This window comes from Balaenoptera physalus, assembly GCF_965194825.1.
Source record: "Balaenoptera physalus genome assembly, chromosome: 4".
Classification (NCBI taxonomy): domain Eukaryota; kingdom Metazoa; phylum Chordata; class Mammalia; order Artiodactyla; family Balaenopteridae; genus Balaenoptera; species Balaenoptera physalus.
In genome coordinates this window covers 39,523,506-39,538,204 of record NC_138891.1, presented here as the reverse complement: position 1 = coordinate 39,538,204, position 14,699 = coordinate 39,523,506, and the positions used below count along the sequence as shown (strand labels likewise).

Here is a 14,699-nt window from a genome sequence, read left to right as displayed (position 1 = left end):
CCAATTTACAATCTAGTAACCTTATAGGTACAAGTTGGTGTGATCATACATTCTAATTCTGGGTTGAGAAAATGTAGTAACCATAATTATACTTCCAAAGGGCCATGTAAAAATTATATACTTAGTAACTGCATAGTTCTCATCTATGAGATGAATTATTTGAAATCAGTTTCTTAGACATCATCAGAAGTGGAAACCCAAGGGAAATTTTTTAAACTTAATTGCTTCATGGATGTGAGAAACCTTTGGACGGAGGGGTCATGATTAGCTTTGGATATGCTGGACTTGAGGTTCTAGAAATATCTAACAGGTAGACATATGTACCGAAAGTTCAAGAACAGTTCTGACCTACTGAAGACTTGGATAATAGGTTCAAGGACAGGAAGACTGTAAGCCAGATGCCAGTCTTCCGTGAAAAAGGAGTAATGGCTAGGAAAGATACAGCAGCAAAAAGAAGGAAAAGGAAGTTTTATGATGAATGACACACACTCAGAGGAATATATTTTAATTTACTATATTTAAAATAAAGGGTGGAAGAACAATCATTTGGAAGGGAGAATGGAAACTAAGAAGGGTAACAAATTCACCTCCTGACACTGAGGTATAGAGGATGTAATAAAATAGGATGGATATTCAGATTCTAGTGATAGCAGACTAAGTAAATCCAGATCATTTCTTTCTCTAAAAACTACTACAATGACTAGGAAATTTATTTTAAAATATTTATGGTTTGTTTGATGGCATCTAAGAGTTAGAAATTCAAGTACTGAAACTAGATTTTTATCCCAGATTGCCCTCAGAGGCAATAGAAATGGACCCATTGGGTCTACACACAATGAAGTCACAGACTATAAAATAACTAAAGTTAGTAAGTTATAAACACACCAATTAGAAGAGAGTTATTGTCAGAATGGATTTCAAAAATCCATCTATATGTAAGAGACTCATTTCAAATATAATAATATAGGCATGTTAAAAATAAAAAGATGGAAAAGATATACCATGCAAACACTGGTAAAAAGTTATCTGTAGTAGCTATATTAATATCAGACAGTGTGTATTTTGCAGCAATAAAACAGCCAAGAACAAAGAGGGGCATTATATAATGAAGAAAGACATAATCTTAAGTGTACATACACCTAACAAAAGGACTCAAAAAAGCACAGTGCAAAAACTTAAAGGAAAAATAGACAAATCCAAGATCACTTCTCTCTCAGAAATCAACATAAATAGTAGACAGAAATAAGCAAGAAAACAGAATAGAATAAGTGTATCAACTAACTGGATCTAATTGCCATTTATTCAACACATGACCCAACAACAGCAAAACACACATGGAACATTCACCAAGATATACAATATCCTGACTCATAAAACAAACCTTAACTAATTTATAAAAAAAAAAAATCATACAAAGTATGTTCTCTGATCATAATGGGAATGAAACTAGAAATCAATAACAGAAAGATACAGAGAAATCTCTAAACACTTGGAAATTATACATCTCACATCTAAATAATCCCTAGGGCAAAGAGGAAGTCACAGAAAAAGAATTGAGAAAAGAAAGATTACAAGGAGACTAAACAACATGCTACTAAAAAAACAGTGGGTCAATGATGAAATAAAAGAGGAAAGTAAAAAATACCTTGAGACAAATGACAATGAAAACACAACCATACAAAATCTATGGGATGAAGCAAAAGCATTCCTTAGAGGGAAGTTCATAGCAATACAGGCCTTCCTCAAAAAATAAGAAAAATCTCAAATAAACAACCTAACCTACCACTTAAAAGAATTAGAAAAAGAAGAACAAACAAAACCTAAAGGCAGCAGAAGGAAGGAAATAATAAAAATCAGAGAGGAAATAAATAAAATAGTTTTAAAAAATAGAAAAAATCAATAAAACCAAGAGCTGGTTCTTTGAAAGGATGAACAAGACTGACAAACCTCTGGCCAGGCTAACCAAGAAGAAAAGAGAGAGAACCGAAATAAACAAAATAAGAAATAAAAAAGGAGACACGGGACTTCCCTGGCGGTCCAGTGGTTAAGACCTCTCCTTCCAATGCAGGGGGTGCGGGTTTGACCCCTGGCCAGGGATCTAAGATCCCACATGCCCCGTGGCCAAAAAACCAAAACATAAAACAGAAGCAATATTGTAACAAGTTCAATAAAGACTTTTAAAATGGTCCACATCAAAAAAAAAAAAAGACATAACAACAGATACCACAGAAATACAAAAAAAGCAAAGGAAATACTATGAACAAAAAAGCGAAGGAAATACTATGAACAATTATTATTATATTAGAAAAGGAGAAAAATTCAAAACGAATGAGCTAAACCTCCTTCTCAAGATGGTAGAAAATGAACAGCACTTTAAACCTAAAGAAATTAAAAGGAGAAAAAATAAGAATTAGAATAATGATAAGAATTAATGAAAACAAATACATACATAATACAAAGAAAGCCAAAGGTTGGTTGCTTGTAAAAGCTAATAAAATTGATAAATTCCCAACAAGACTGATTAAGAAAAAAATGGAAAGCACAAACAATAGATATTAGGATGGGAAAAGGATTATTGCCATGTAATTAATAATATATACAGAAAATCTTGATAGATTATAAAAAATTTTATGTCAAAAAAATTGAGAAGATTTAGAGGAAATGAACAAATTCCTAGAAAAAAAATTTAACTTAACAAAACTGACACAGAAAGAGAAATCTAATTAGTCCTATAACTATTAAAGAAATTAAACCTACAAAATAATCTTTAGATCAAGTGGCCTCACTTGTGAATCGTGCCAAACATATAAGGAAGAAATAACACTGAAATTACACAAACTCTTCAGCAATATAGAAAAAAAGGATACATTCTCTGACTCTTCAACTGATAAATGGGTAATAATTTGTGCTACATCCATAAAACAAAGTACTACTTAGCAACATAAAGGAACAAACTGATACATGAACAGGCTAAATGTATCTCAAAAGCATTACACTAAGTGAAAGAAGCCAGATGCAAGAGGCTACATACTGTATGACTCAGTTTATGTGATATTAAGAAAAGGTAAAACTTGGCAGTTTGACAAGGTCTGGAAGTGGGGTAAGGATACTGCATACAGAGTATGAGGAAACTTTTTAGGGTTATGGAAATACTACATATCTTGATTGTGATCACAGTTACATAACTGTATAGTTTGTTAAAACTCAGAGAACTATATATCTAAGAAGTGAATCTTACTGCATGTAAATTATCTCAATAAATCTGACAAAGAAAAAACCTAATATAGCAATAAAAGTATATGAAAATTTCTAGAAACAGTATCAAAGTAAACATCTTAAGCAGACATTGCTTTGTTAGTTTCAGAAGCACACATCTTGTGATAAAATATCAACACAACTCTTGGCTTAGGTTAAGTCATGACAATTTTTCAAATTAACTTTGCAGCTGCAAATTTACTGCACCTACCACTACTGACTGATGGATGAAATCTAAACATCTTTAAATTAGAGTAAAAATCTAATAGTTACTTATCAATTCAAGCAATTGTATATATGTATTTACATAAAAGCACTACTCATTTGTTTAGATAGCTGTGAATGATGAAAACATATTTTTTCTACTCTTATCTTCCACCATTTTTGTGGATTTAATTTCTAAGCAGTCACAATATAAGTTTTAACTTGGCTTATTACAAATACACATTACTTTTCAAAATCTGATACCTACCAGTTTCTTTTTCTAATGTGGAATGCCCTCCTTTATCTTTCTCAAGAAAAAGAAGCTAAGACTGCAACATGACAACCAAATTGATTTTCAGGATCTACTTCCAGGTGGCCTGTCATGGGCTGACACATCCACAGGGGCCAAAGGGTGCCATTTCAAAATCTCCTCTAGGAGTTGAAAAAGAATTAAAACAGCAGCACTCATTGTTTTATTTCCCGAACTGTACCTGCTGTGTTAGTGATCACCACAAAAGTACTAGCATTTAAAAAGTGCTTTATGTCTATACCCGCAAGATCCAGTCTCTGAGATGCATCCCAATCTTCCTGTAGTTATGCACTATCTCAGAACCAAAGGACCATATCCTGAGCACTAAATGAAAAGCATTAACCCCAAAGACACCATCTGGAGTCTTTCTTTTATTATATACTTTCACTGCCTTGAAATGTAAGATATGTTAACAGCACTTACATGAATGGAATGTATTACAACTTACTCTGCTTTACTGGAAAAGTGTACCCCATTACTACATCTATCCAAAGAGATACATGTTATTCCTATCATCTGGCTACATACACTCCATTTACTAGGATATTAAAAATATTTAAACCAACCACCTTAAAACTGTCTTATAATATCACATTAAGATATAAAAAAAAAACTTCACATAGATATGTATTTTTCAACCTTTGCTTTTTAATCAAAAGAGGTTAAACTTCTGTTTCTCTTCTTGTGCTGACCAAGATTAACAATATGTCAATCACACAGAATTATGGTTTATTCCAACCCGTTCTATTTTGGACATGCTATTGCAATGGTCACTAGACTGGGAAGAAAGCCTATGAGAACTAAATACACTAGACCTTTTTTTTTTTTTAATATTGAACAGATTGCTTCTATTTGGATCAAAATCATTCATATCTGAGATACTCAAGGTGCTTACAATGAGGTATAAATTAGAATTATAGTGAGTAATTATAAGCAACAGCTTAGCTTTTAGGGGAACTGCCATTCTATTTAGGAAGAAAAGACTGGTTGGCACTCCAAGTTTATTCCATCTACATCTCTCTAACAATAGTGTAGAATTTTTACCTTACAAAACCATACATAACCTAACTAAAGGCAAACACCAAGGCCTCCAGCAAAAAATCTCTATGGAATGGTATATTTAAGTCTACTAGTTTGCTCTATAACCATGTACTAAATCAACAGAGTAGGTGATACCAATTAAGATCCTGAAATAAACTAAACTAGGCAAGAAGAATTATCAATGAGGACTGGAATTTTAATCAGTATTTAAAATATAAATCCTAGAAGTGACATTCAGCTTTTTAAACAACTGATGCTAAATGATATTAATTGCAGCATGATTAATAACATTTAAAGTACAGAAAAGGATGGAGAAAGTTCAGAAGACTATTTTAAAATGTAGTCTACTGTATATATGCTGTCTACAAGAGACCCACTTCAGACTTAGGGACACATACAGACGGAAAGTGAGGGGATTGAAAAAGATATTCCATGCAAATGGAAATCAAAAGAAAGCTGGAGGGCTTCCCTTGTGGCGCAGTGGTTGAGAGTCTGCCTGCCAATGCAGGGGACACGGGTTCGAGCCCTGGTCTGGGAAGATCCCACATGCCATGGAGCAACTGGGCCCGTGAGCCACAATTACTGAGCCTGCGCGTCTGGAGCCTGTGCTCCGCAACAAGAGAGGCCGCGATAGTGAGAGGCCCGCGCACCGCGATGAAGAGTGGCCCCCGCTTGCCACAACTAGAGAAAGCCCTCGCTCAGAAACGAAGATCCAACACAGCCATAAATAAATAAATAAATAAATAAATAAATAAATAAATAAATAAATAAATAAATAAAATTAAAAAAAAAAAAAAGAAAGCTGGAGTAGCAATTCTCATATCACACAAAATAGACTTTAAAACAAAGACGATTGCAAGAGACAAAGAAGGACACTACATAATGATCAAGGGATCAATCCAAGAAGAAGATATAACAACTGTAAATATTTACGCACCCAACATAGGAGCACCACAATACATAAGGCAAATACTAACAGCCATAAAAGGGGAAATTGACAGTAACACAATCATAGTAGGGGACTTTAATACCCCACTTTCACCAATGGACAGATCATCCAAAATGAAAATAAATGAGGAAACACAACCTTTAAACGATACATTAAACAAGACAGACTTAATTGATATTTATAGGACATTCCATCCAAACACAACAGAATACATTTTCTTCTCAAGTGCTCATGGAACGTTCTCTAGGATAGATCATATATGGGGTCACAAATCAAGCCTTGGTAAATTTAAGAAAATGGAAATCATATAAAGTATCTTTTCCAACCACAATGCTATGAGACTAAATATCAATTACAGGAAAAAAAATCTGTAAAAATTAAAAACATATGGAGGCTAAACAATACACTACTTAATAACCAAGAGATCACTGAAGAAATCAAAGAGGAAATCAAAAAATACCTAGAAACAAATGACAATGAAAACATGACGACCCAAAATCTATGGGATGCAGCAAAAGCAGTTCTAAGAGGGAAGTTTATAACAATACAATCCTACCTTAAGAAACAAGAAAATCTCAAATAAACAACCTACCCTTACACCTAAAGCAATTAGAGAAAGAAGAACAAAAAACCCCCAAAGTTAGCAGAAGGAAAGAAATCATAAATATCAGAGCAGAAATAAATGAAGAAGAAATGAAGGAAATGATAGCAAAGATCAGTAAAACTAAAAGCTGGTTCTTTGAGAAGATAAACAAAATTGATAAACCATTAGCCACACTCATCAAGAAAAAAAGGGAGAAGACTCAAATCAATAGAATTAGAATTTAAAAAAGGGGAAGTAACAACTGCCACTGCAGAAATACAAGGATCATGAGAGATTACTACAAGCAACTATATGCCAATAAAATGGACAACCTGGAAGAAATGGACAAATTCTTAGAAATGCACAACCTTCCAAGACTGGACCAGGAAGAAATAGAAAATATGAAGAGACCAATCACAAGCACTGAAATTGAAACTGTGATTAAAAATCTTCCAACAAACAAAAGCCAAGGGCAGAAGGAGGAACCAAGATGGCGGAGTAGAAGGACGTGCTCTCACTCACTCTTGCGAGAACACCAGAATCACAACTAGCTGCTGGACAATCATCGCCAGGAAGACACTGGAACTCACCAAAAAACATACCCCACACCCAAAGACAAAGGAGAAGCCACAATGAGATGGTAGGAGGGGCGCAATCACAGTAAACTCAAATCCAATAACTGGTGGGTGGGTGACTCACAGACTGGAGAACACTTATGCCACAGGAGTCCACCCACTGGAGTGAAGGTTCTGAGCCCCACGTCAGGCTTCCCAACCTGGGGGTCCGGCAATGGGAGGAGGAATTCCTAGAGAATCAGAGGTTGAAGCCTAGTGGGAATTGATTGCAGGACTTCGACAGCACTGGGGGAAACAGAGACCCCACTCTTGGAGGGCACACACAAAGCAGCGTGCGCATCGGGACCCAGGGGAAGGAGCAGTGACCCAACGGGCGACTGAATCAGACTTACCTCCCAGTGTTGGAGGGTCTCCTACAGAGGCGGGGGGTGGCACAGACTCATCGTGGGGACAAGGAAACTGGCAGCAGAAGTTCTGGGAAGTACTCCTTGGTGTGAGCCCTCCCAGAGTCTGCCTTAGCCCCACCAAAGAGCCCAGGTAGGCTCCAGTGTTGGGTTGCCTCAGGCCAAACAACCAACAGGGAGGGAACCCAGCCCCACCCATCAGAAGTCAAATGGATTAAAGTTTTACTGAGCTCTACTCACCAGAACAACAGTCAGCTCTACCCACCACTAGTCCCTCCCATCAAGCCCCTTAGATAGCCTCATCTACCAGAGGGCAAACAGCAGAAGCAAGAAGAACTACAATCCTGCAGCCTGTGGAAAAAAAACCACATTCACAAAAATATAGACAAGATGAAAAGGTAGAGAGCTAGGTAAAAGATGAAGGAACAAGATAAACCCCCAGAAAAACAACTAAATAAAGTGGAGATAGGCAACCTTCCAGAAAAAGAATTCAGAATAATGATACTGAAGATGATCCAGGGCCTCGGAAAAAGAATGCAGGCAAAGATCGAGAAGATGCAAGAAATGTTTCACAAAGACCTAGAAGAATTAAAGAACAAACAAATAGAGATGAACAATACAGTAACTGAAATGAAAACTACATTAGAATGAATCAATAGCAGAATAACTGAGGCAGAAGAACGGATAAGTGACCTGGAGACACAATGGTGGAATTCACTGCTGTGGAACAGACTAAAGAAAAAAGAATGAAAAGAAATGAAGACAGCCTAAAAGACCTCTGGGACAACATTAAACGCAACAACATTCGCATTATGGGGGTCCCAGAAAGAGAAGAGGGAGAGAAAGGACCCGAGAAAATATTTTAAGAGATTATAGTCGAAAACTTCCCTAACATGGGAAAGGAAATAGCCACCCAAGTCCAGGAAGCGCAGAGAGTCCCATACAGGATAAACCCAAGGAAAAACACGCCGAGACACACAGTAATCAAATTGACAAAATTTAAAGTCAAAGGAAAATTATTGAAAGCAGCAAGGGAAAAATGAAAAATAACATACAAGGGAACTCCCATAAGGTTAACAGCTGATTTCTCAGCAGAAACTCTACAAGCCAGAAGAGAGTGGCACGATATACTTAAAGTGACGAAAGGGAAGAACCTACAACAAAGATTTCTCTACCCGGCAAGGATCTCATTCAGATTCGATGGAGAAATCAAAAGTTTTACAGACAAGCAAAAGCTAAGAGAATTCAGCACCACCAAACCAGCTCTACAACAAATGCTAAAGGAACTTCTCTAAGTGAGAAACAGAAAAGTAGAAAAGGCCTACATAACAAACCCATAACAATTAAGAAAATGGTAATAGGAACATACATATATATAATTACCTTAAATGTGAATGGATTAAATACTCCAACCAAAAGACACAGGCTCCCTAAATGGATACAAAAATAAGCCCCATATATACGCTGTCTACAAGAAACCCACTTTAGACCTAGGGACACATACAGAGTAAAAGTGAGGGCATGGAAAAAGATATTCCATGCAAATGGAAATCAAAAGAAAGCTGGAGTAGCAATACTCATATCAGATACAATAGACTTTAAAATAAAGGATGTTACAAGAGACAAGGAAGGACACTACATAATGATCAAGGGATCAATCCAAGAAGAAGATAAAACAATTATAAATGTTTATGCACCCAAAAAACGAGCACCTCAATACATAAGGCACATGCTAACAACCGTGAAAGGAGAAATCGACAGTAACACAATAATAGTGGGGGACTTTAACACCTCGCTTACACCAATGGACAGATCATCCAAACAGAAAATTAATAAGCAGACACAAGCTTTAAATAACACAAAAGACCATATAGATTTAATTGACATTTATAGGACACTGCGTCCAAAAAGAGCAGATTACACTTTTTTCTCAAGTGCACACGGAACATTCTCCAGGATAGATCACGTCTTGGGACACAAATGAAGCCTCAGTAAATGTAAGAAAACTGAAATCATATGAAGCATCTTTTCTGACCACAACGCTATGAGATTAGAAATCAATTACAGGGGAAAAAATGTAAAAAACACAAAAACATGGAGGCTACACAATACATTACTAAATAACCAAGAGATCACTAAAAAACTCAAAGAGGAAATCAAAAAATACCTAGGGACAAATGACAACAAAAACACAACGATCCAAAACCTACAGGATGCAGCAGAAAAATTCAAAGAGGGAAGTTTATAGCAATACAAGCATATCTCAAGAAAAAAGAAAAATCCCAAATAAACAATCTAAAATTACACCTAAAGGAACTAGAGAAAGAAGAACAAACAAAACCCAAAGTTAGCAGAAGGAAAGAAATCATAAAGATCAGAGCAGAAATAAATGAAATAGAAACAAAGAAAACAATAGCAAAGATCAATAAAACTAAAAGCTGGTTCTTTGAGAAGATAAACAAAATTGATAAACCATTAGCCACACTCATCAAGAAAAAGAGGGAGAGGACTCAAATCAATAAAATTAGAAATGAAAAAGGAGAAGTTACAACAGACACCGCAGAAATACAAAGCATCCTAAGAGACTACTACAAGCAACTCTATGCCAATAAAATGGAAAATCTGGAAGAAATGGACAAATTCTTAGAAAGGTATAACCTTCCAAGACTGAACCAGGAAGAAATAGAAAATATGAACAGACCATTCACAAGTAATGAAATTGAAACTGTGATTAAAAATCTTCCAACAAACAAAAGTCTAGGACCAGATTGTTTCACAGGTGAATTCTATCAAACATTTAGAGAAGAGCTAACACCTATCCTTCTCAAACTCTTCCAAAAAACTGCAGAGGAAGGAACACTCCCAAACTCATTCTATGAGGCCACAATCACCCTGATACCAAAACCAGACAAAGACACTACAAAAAAGAAAATTGCAGACCAATATCACTGATGAATATAGATGCAAAATTCCTCAACAAAATACTAGCAAACAGAATCCAACAACACATTAAGAGGATCATACACCAGGATCAAGTGGGATTTATCCCAGGGATGCAAGGATTCTTCAACATACGCAAATCAATCAATGTGATACACCATATTAACAAATTGAAGAAGAAAAACCATATGATCATCTCAATAGATGCAGAAAACGCTTTTGACAAAAGTCAACACCCATTTATGATAAAAACTCTCCAGAAAGTGGGCATAGAGGGAACCTACCTCAATATAATAAAGGCCACATACGACAAACCCACAGCAAACATCATTCTCAATGGTGAAAAACTGAAAGCATTTCCCCTAATATCAGGAATAAGACAAGTATGTCCATTCTCATCACTATTATTCAACATAGTTTTGGAAGTCCTAGCAACGGCAATCAGAGAAGAAAAAAAAATAAAAGGATACAAATTGGAAAAGAAGAAGTAGAACTGTCACTGTTTGCAGATGCCATGATACTATACATAGAGAATCCTAAAAATGCCACCAGGAAACTACTAGAGCTACTCAATGAATTTGGTAAAGTTGCACAATACAAAATTAATGCACAGAAATCTCTTGCATTCCTATACACTAATGATGAAAAATCTGAAAGAGATATTATGGAAACAGTCCCATTTACCATTGCAACGAAAAGAATAAAATACCTAGGAATAAACCTACCTAGGGAGACAAAAGACCTTAATGCAGAAAACTATAAGACACTGATGAAAGAAATGAAAGATGATACCAACAGATGGAGAGATATACCATGTTCTTGGATTGGAAGAGTCAATATCGTGAAAATGAATATACTACCCAAAGCAACCTACAGATTCAATGCAATCCCTATCAAATTACCAATGGCATTTTTTACGGAACTAGAGCAAATCATCTTAAAATTTGTATGGAGACACAAAAGACCCCGAATAGCCAAAGCAGTCTTGAGGGAAAAAAACGGAGCTGGAGGAATCAGGCTCCCTGACTTCAGACTATACTACAAGGCTACAGTAATCAAGACAATATGGTACTGGCACAAAAACAGAAACATAGATCAATGGAACAAGACAGAAAGCCCAGAGATAAACCCACGCACCTATGGTCAACTAATCTATGACAAAGGAGGCAAAGATATACAATGGAGAAAAGACAGTCTCTTCAGTAAGTTGTGTTGGGAAAACTGGATAGCTACATGTAAAAGAATGAAATTAGAACACTCCCTAACACCATACACAAAAATAAACTCAAAATGGATTAAAGACCTAAATGTAAGACCGGACACTATAAAACTCTTAGAGGAAAACATTGGAAGAACACTCTTTGACATAAATCACAGCAAAATCTTTTTTGATCCACTTCCTAGAGTAATGGAAATAAAAACAAAAATAAACAAATGGGACCTAATGAAACTTCAAAGCTTTTGCACAGCAAAGGAAACCATAAACAAGACGAAAAGACAACCCTCAGAATGGGAGAAAATATTTGCAAACAAATCAATGGACAAAGGATTAGTCTCTAAAATATATAAACAGCTCTTGCTGCTCAATATTAAAGAGAAAAACAATCCAATCCAAAGATGGGCAGAAGACCTAAATAGACATTTCTCCAAAGAAGACATACAGATGGCCAAGAAGCACATAAAAAGATGCTCAACATCACTAATTATTAGAGAAATGCAAATCAAAACTACAATGAGATATCACCTCACACCAGTTAGAATGGGCATCATCAGAAAATCTACAAACAACAAATGCTGGAGAGGGTGTGGAGAAAAAGAACCCTCTTGCACTGTTGGTGGGAATGTAAATTGATACAGTCACTACAGAGAACAGTATGGAAGTTCCTTAAAAAACTAAAAATAGAATTACCATATGAACCAGCAATCCCACTACTGGGCATATACCCAGAGAAAACTATAATTCAAAAAGACACATGCACCCCAATGTTCATTGCAGCACTATTTACAATAGCCAGGTAACGGAAGAAACCTAAATGCCTATCGACAGACGAATGGATAAAGAAGATGTGGTCCATATACACAATGGAATATTACTCAGCCATAAAAAGGAACGAAATTGAGTCATTTGCTGAGATGTGGATGGATCTAGAGACTGTCATACAGAGTGAAGTAAGTCAGAAAGAGAAAAATAAATATCGTATATTAATGCATGTATGTGGAACCTAGAAAAATGGTACAGATGAACCAGTTTGCAGGGTAGAAGTTGAGACACAGATATAGAGAACAAACATATGGACACCAAGGGGGGAAAACCGCGGTGGGGTGGGGATGGTGGTGTGCTGAATTGGGCGATTGGGATTGACATGTATACACTGATGTGTATAAAACTGATGACTAATAAGAACCTGCAGTATAAAAAAACAAACAAACAAACAAAAGAACAACTAATATTAAACTCTCTTTAGGTTATTTGTATGGAAATATGTTAATATAAATGTTTCAGGCATTACATAAAATTTCTAAAAATCTTACATGTTCTGGTATAATGTTATAAGTCATAATTCTAGTTATTACTTTAAAATGTATATCTCAGAAGTAACTAAATTTCCTTGTCAACTGCATTATTATGAACTTTCATCAAATCTGTAACCATGGTCATTTTTAAGTCTTTTGTCATTACAGACAGTTCTGGGTGTACTGTGATGCTTCTGAAAAATGTTCCTATGAAAGGGTTTCATCTTCAAGGAATTCATAGAAAAGACTCTGACAAGTACAGGTTTCTGGTAACTGACTATACTGCTGAACTGAATGAATAAGCATATTCAGAACTCTAACAGAAAACTGATGAATTCATAAAAGTGCTGACAAAAGAATGAGATAAAAGAAAATTAATTACATGGGACTCAGTGAACTGATGAGGATGATTATAATTTTTGTGACTTTCTGTTTGAATAAAAAAAAAAAATCCCACAAGGACTCAGAGGCAAAAAATATACAAGTCAATTTTCACTGCAAATTAAAGGAGCTGTTACAGTGGAGGATTACTGGACTGAATGTCAATATTATGACATAGTATGAGTGTGTTTCGTGTTTGGTAATTGCAATCATTGTTGCTTTTGTTGTGGTCATCCATTTACAATGCTTGGTGTCTGTTTATTTATCTCTTGTAAAAATAAAATACAGTGTGTATGTGTGAAAAAAGAAAACCAAAAACAAAAGCCAAGGACCAGATGGCTTCACAGGCGAATTCTATCAAACATTTAGAGAAGAGCTAACACCTATCCTTCTCAAACTCTTGCAAAACATAGCAGAGGGAGGAACACTCCCAAACACATTCTACGAGGCCACCATCACCCTGATACCAAAACTAGACAAAGATGTCACAAAAAAAGAAAACTACAGGCCAATATCACTGATGAACATAGATGCAAAAATCCTCAACAAAATACTAGCAAACAGAATCCAACAGCACACTAAAAGGATCATACATCACGATCAAGTGGGGTTTATCCCAAGAATGCAAGGATTCTTCAACATATGCAAATCAATCAGTGTGATACACCATATTAACAAACTGAAGGAGAAAAACCATATGATCATCTCAATAGATGCAGAAAAAGCTTCTGACAAAATTCAACACCCATTTATGATAAAAAACCCCTCCAGAAACTGGGCATAGAGGGAACTTACCTCAACATAATAAAGGCCATACATGACAAACACACAGCCAACATCGTCCTCAATGGTGAAAAACTGAAACCATTTCCACTAAGATCAGGAACAAGACAAGGTTGCCCACTCTCACCACTATTATTCAACATAGTTTTGGAAGTTTAACCACAGCAATCAGAGAAGAAAAAGAAATAAAAGGAATCCAAATCAGAAAAGAAGAAGTAAAACTGTCACTGTTTGCAGATGACATGATACTATACATAGAGAATCCTAAAGATGCTACCAGAACACTACTAGCGCTAATCAAAGAATTTGGTAAAGTAGCAGTATACAAAATTAATGCACAGAAACCTCTTGCATTCCTACACACTAATGATGAAAAATCTGAAAGTGAAATTAGGAAAACACTCCCATTTACCCCTGCAACAAAAACAGTAAAATATCTAGGAATAAATCTACCTAAGGAGACAAAAGACCTGTATGCAGAAAATTATAAGACACTGATGAAAGAAATTAAAGATGATACAAACAGATGGAGAGATATACCATGTTCTTGGATTGGAAGAATCAACATTGTGAAAATGACTATACTACCCAAAGCAATCTACAGATACAATGCAATCCCTATCAAACTACCAATGGCATTTTTCACAGAACTAGAACAAAAAATTTCACAATTTGCATGGAAACACAAAAGACCCTGAATAGCCAATGCAATCTTGAGAAAGAAAAACAGAGCTGGAGGAATCAGGCTCCCGGACTTCAG

General features: G+C 35.7%; 1 protein-coding gene and 1 long non-coding RNA gene across 6 annotated transcripts in view; one reads left to right on the top strand and one right to left on the bottom strand.

The window, feature by feature from the left end:
- RSRC1 (arginine and serine rich coiled-coil 1) overlaps positions 1–14,699 on the bottom strand; it is a 421,395-nt gene that overhangs the window by 281,419 nt on the left and 125,277 nt on the right. The window lies entirely within an intron of this gene.
- Positions 12,310–14,699, top strand: part of LOC309659752 — a 167,492-nt gene continuing 165,102 nt past the window's right edge. The window contains exon 1 of the long non-coding RNA XR_014262942.1: positions 12,310–13,348. This is a non-coding gene — a long non-coding RNA (uncharacterized lncRNA). The remainder of the gene's footprint in view (positions 13,349–14,699) is intronic.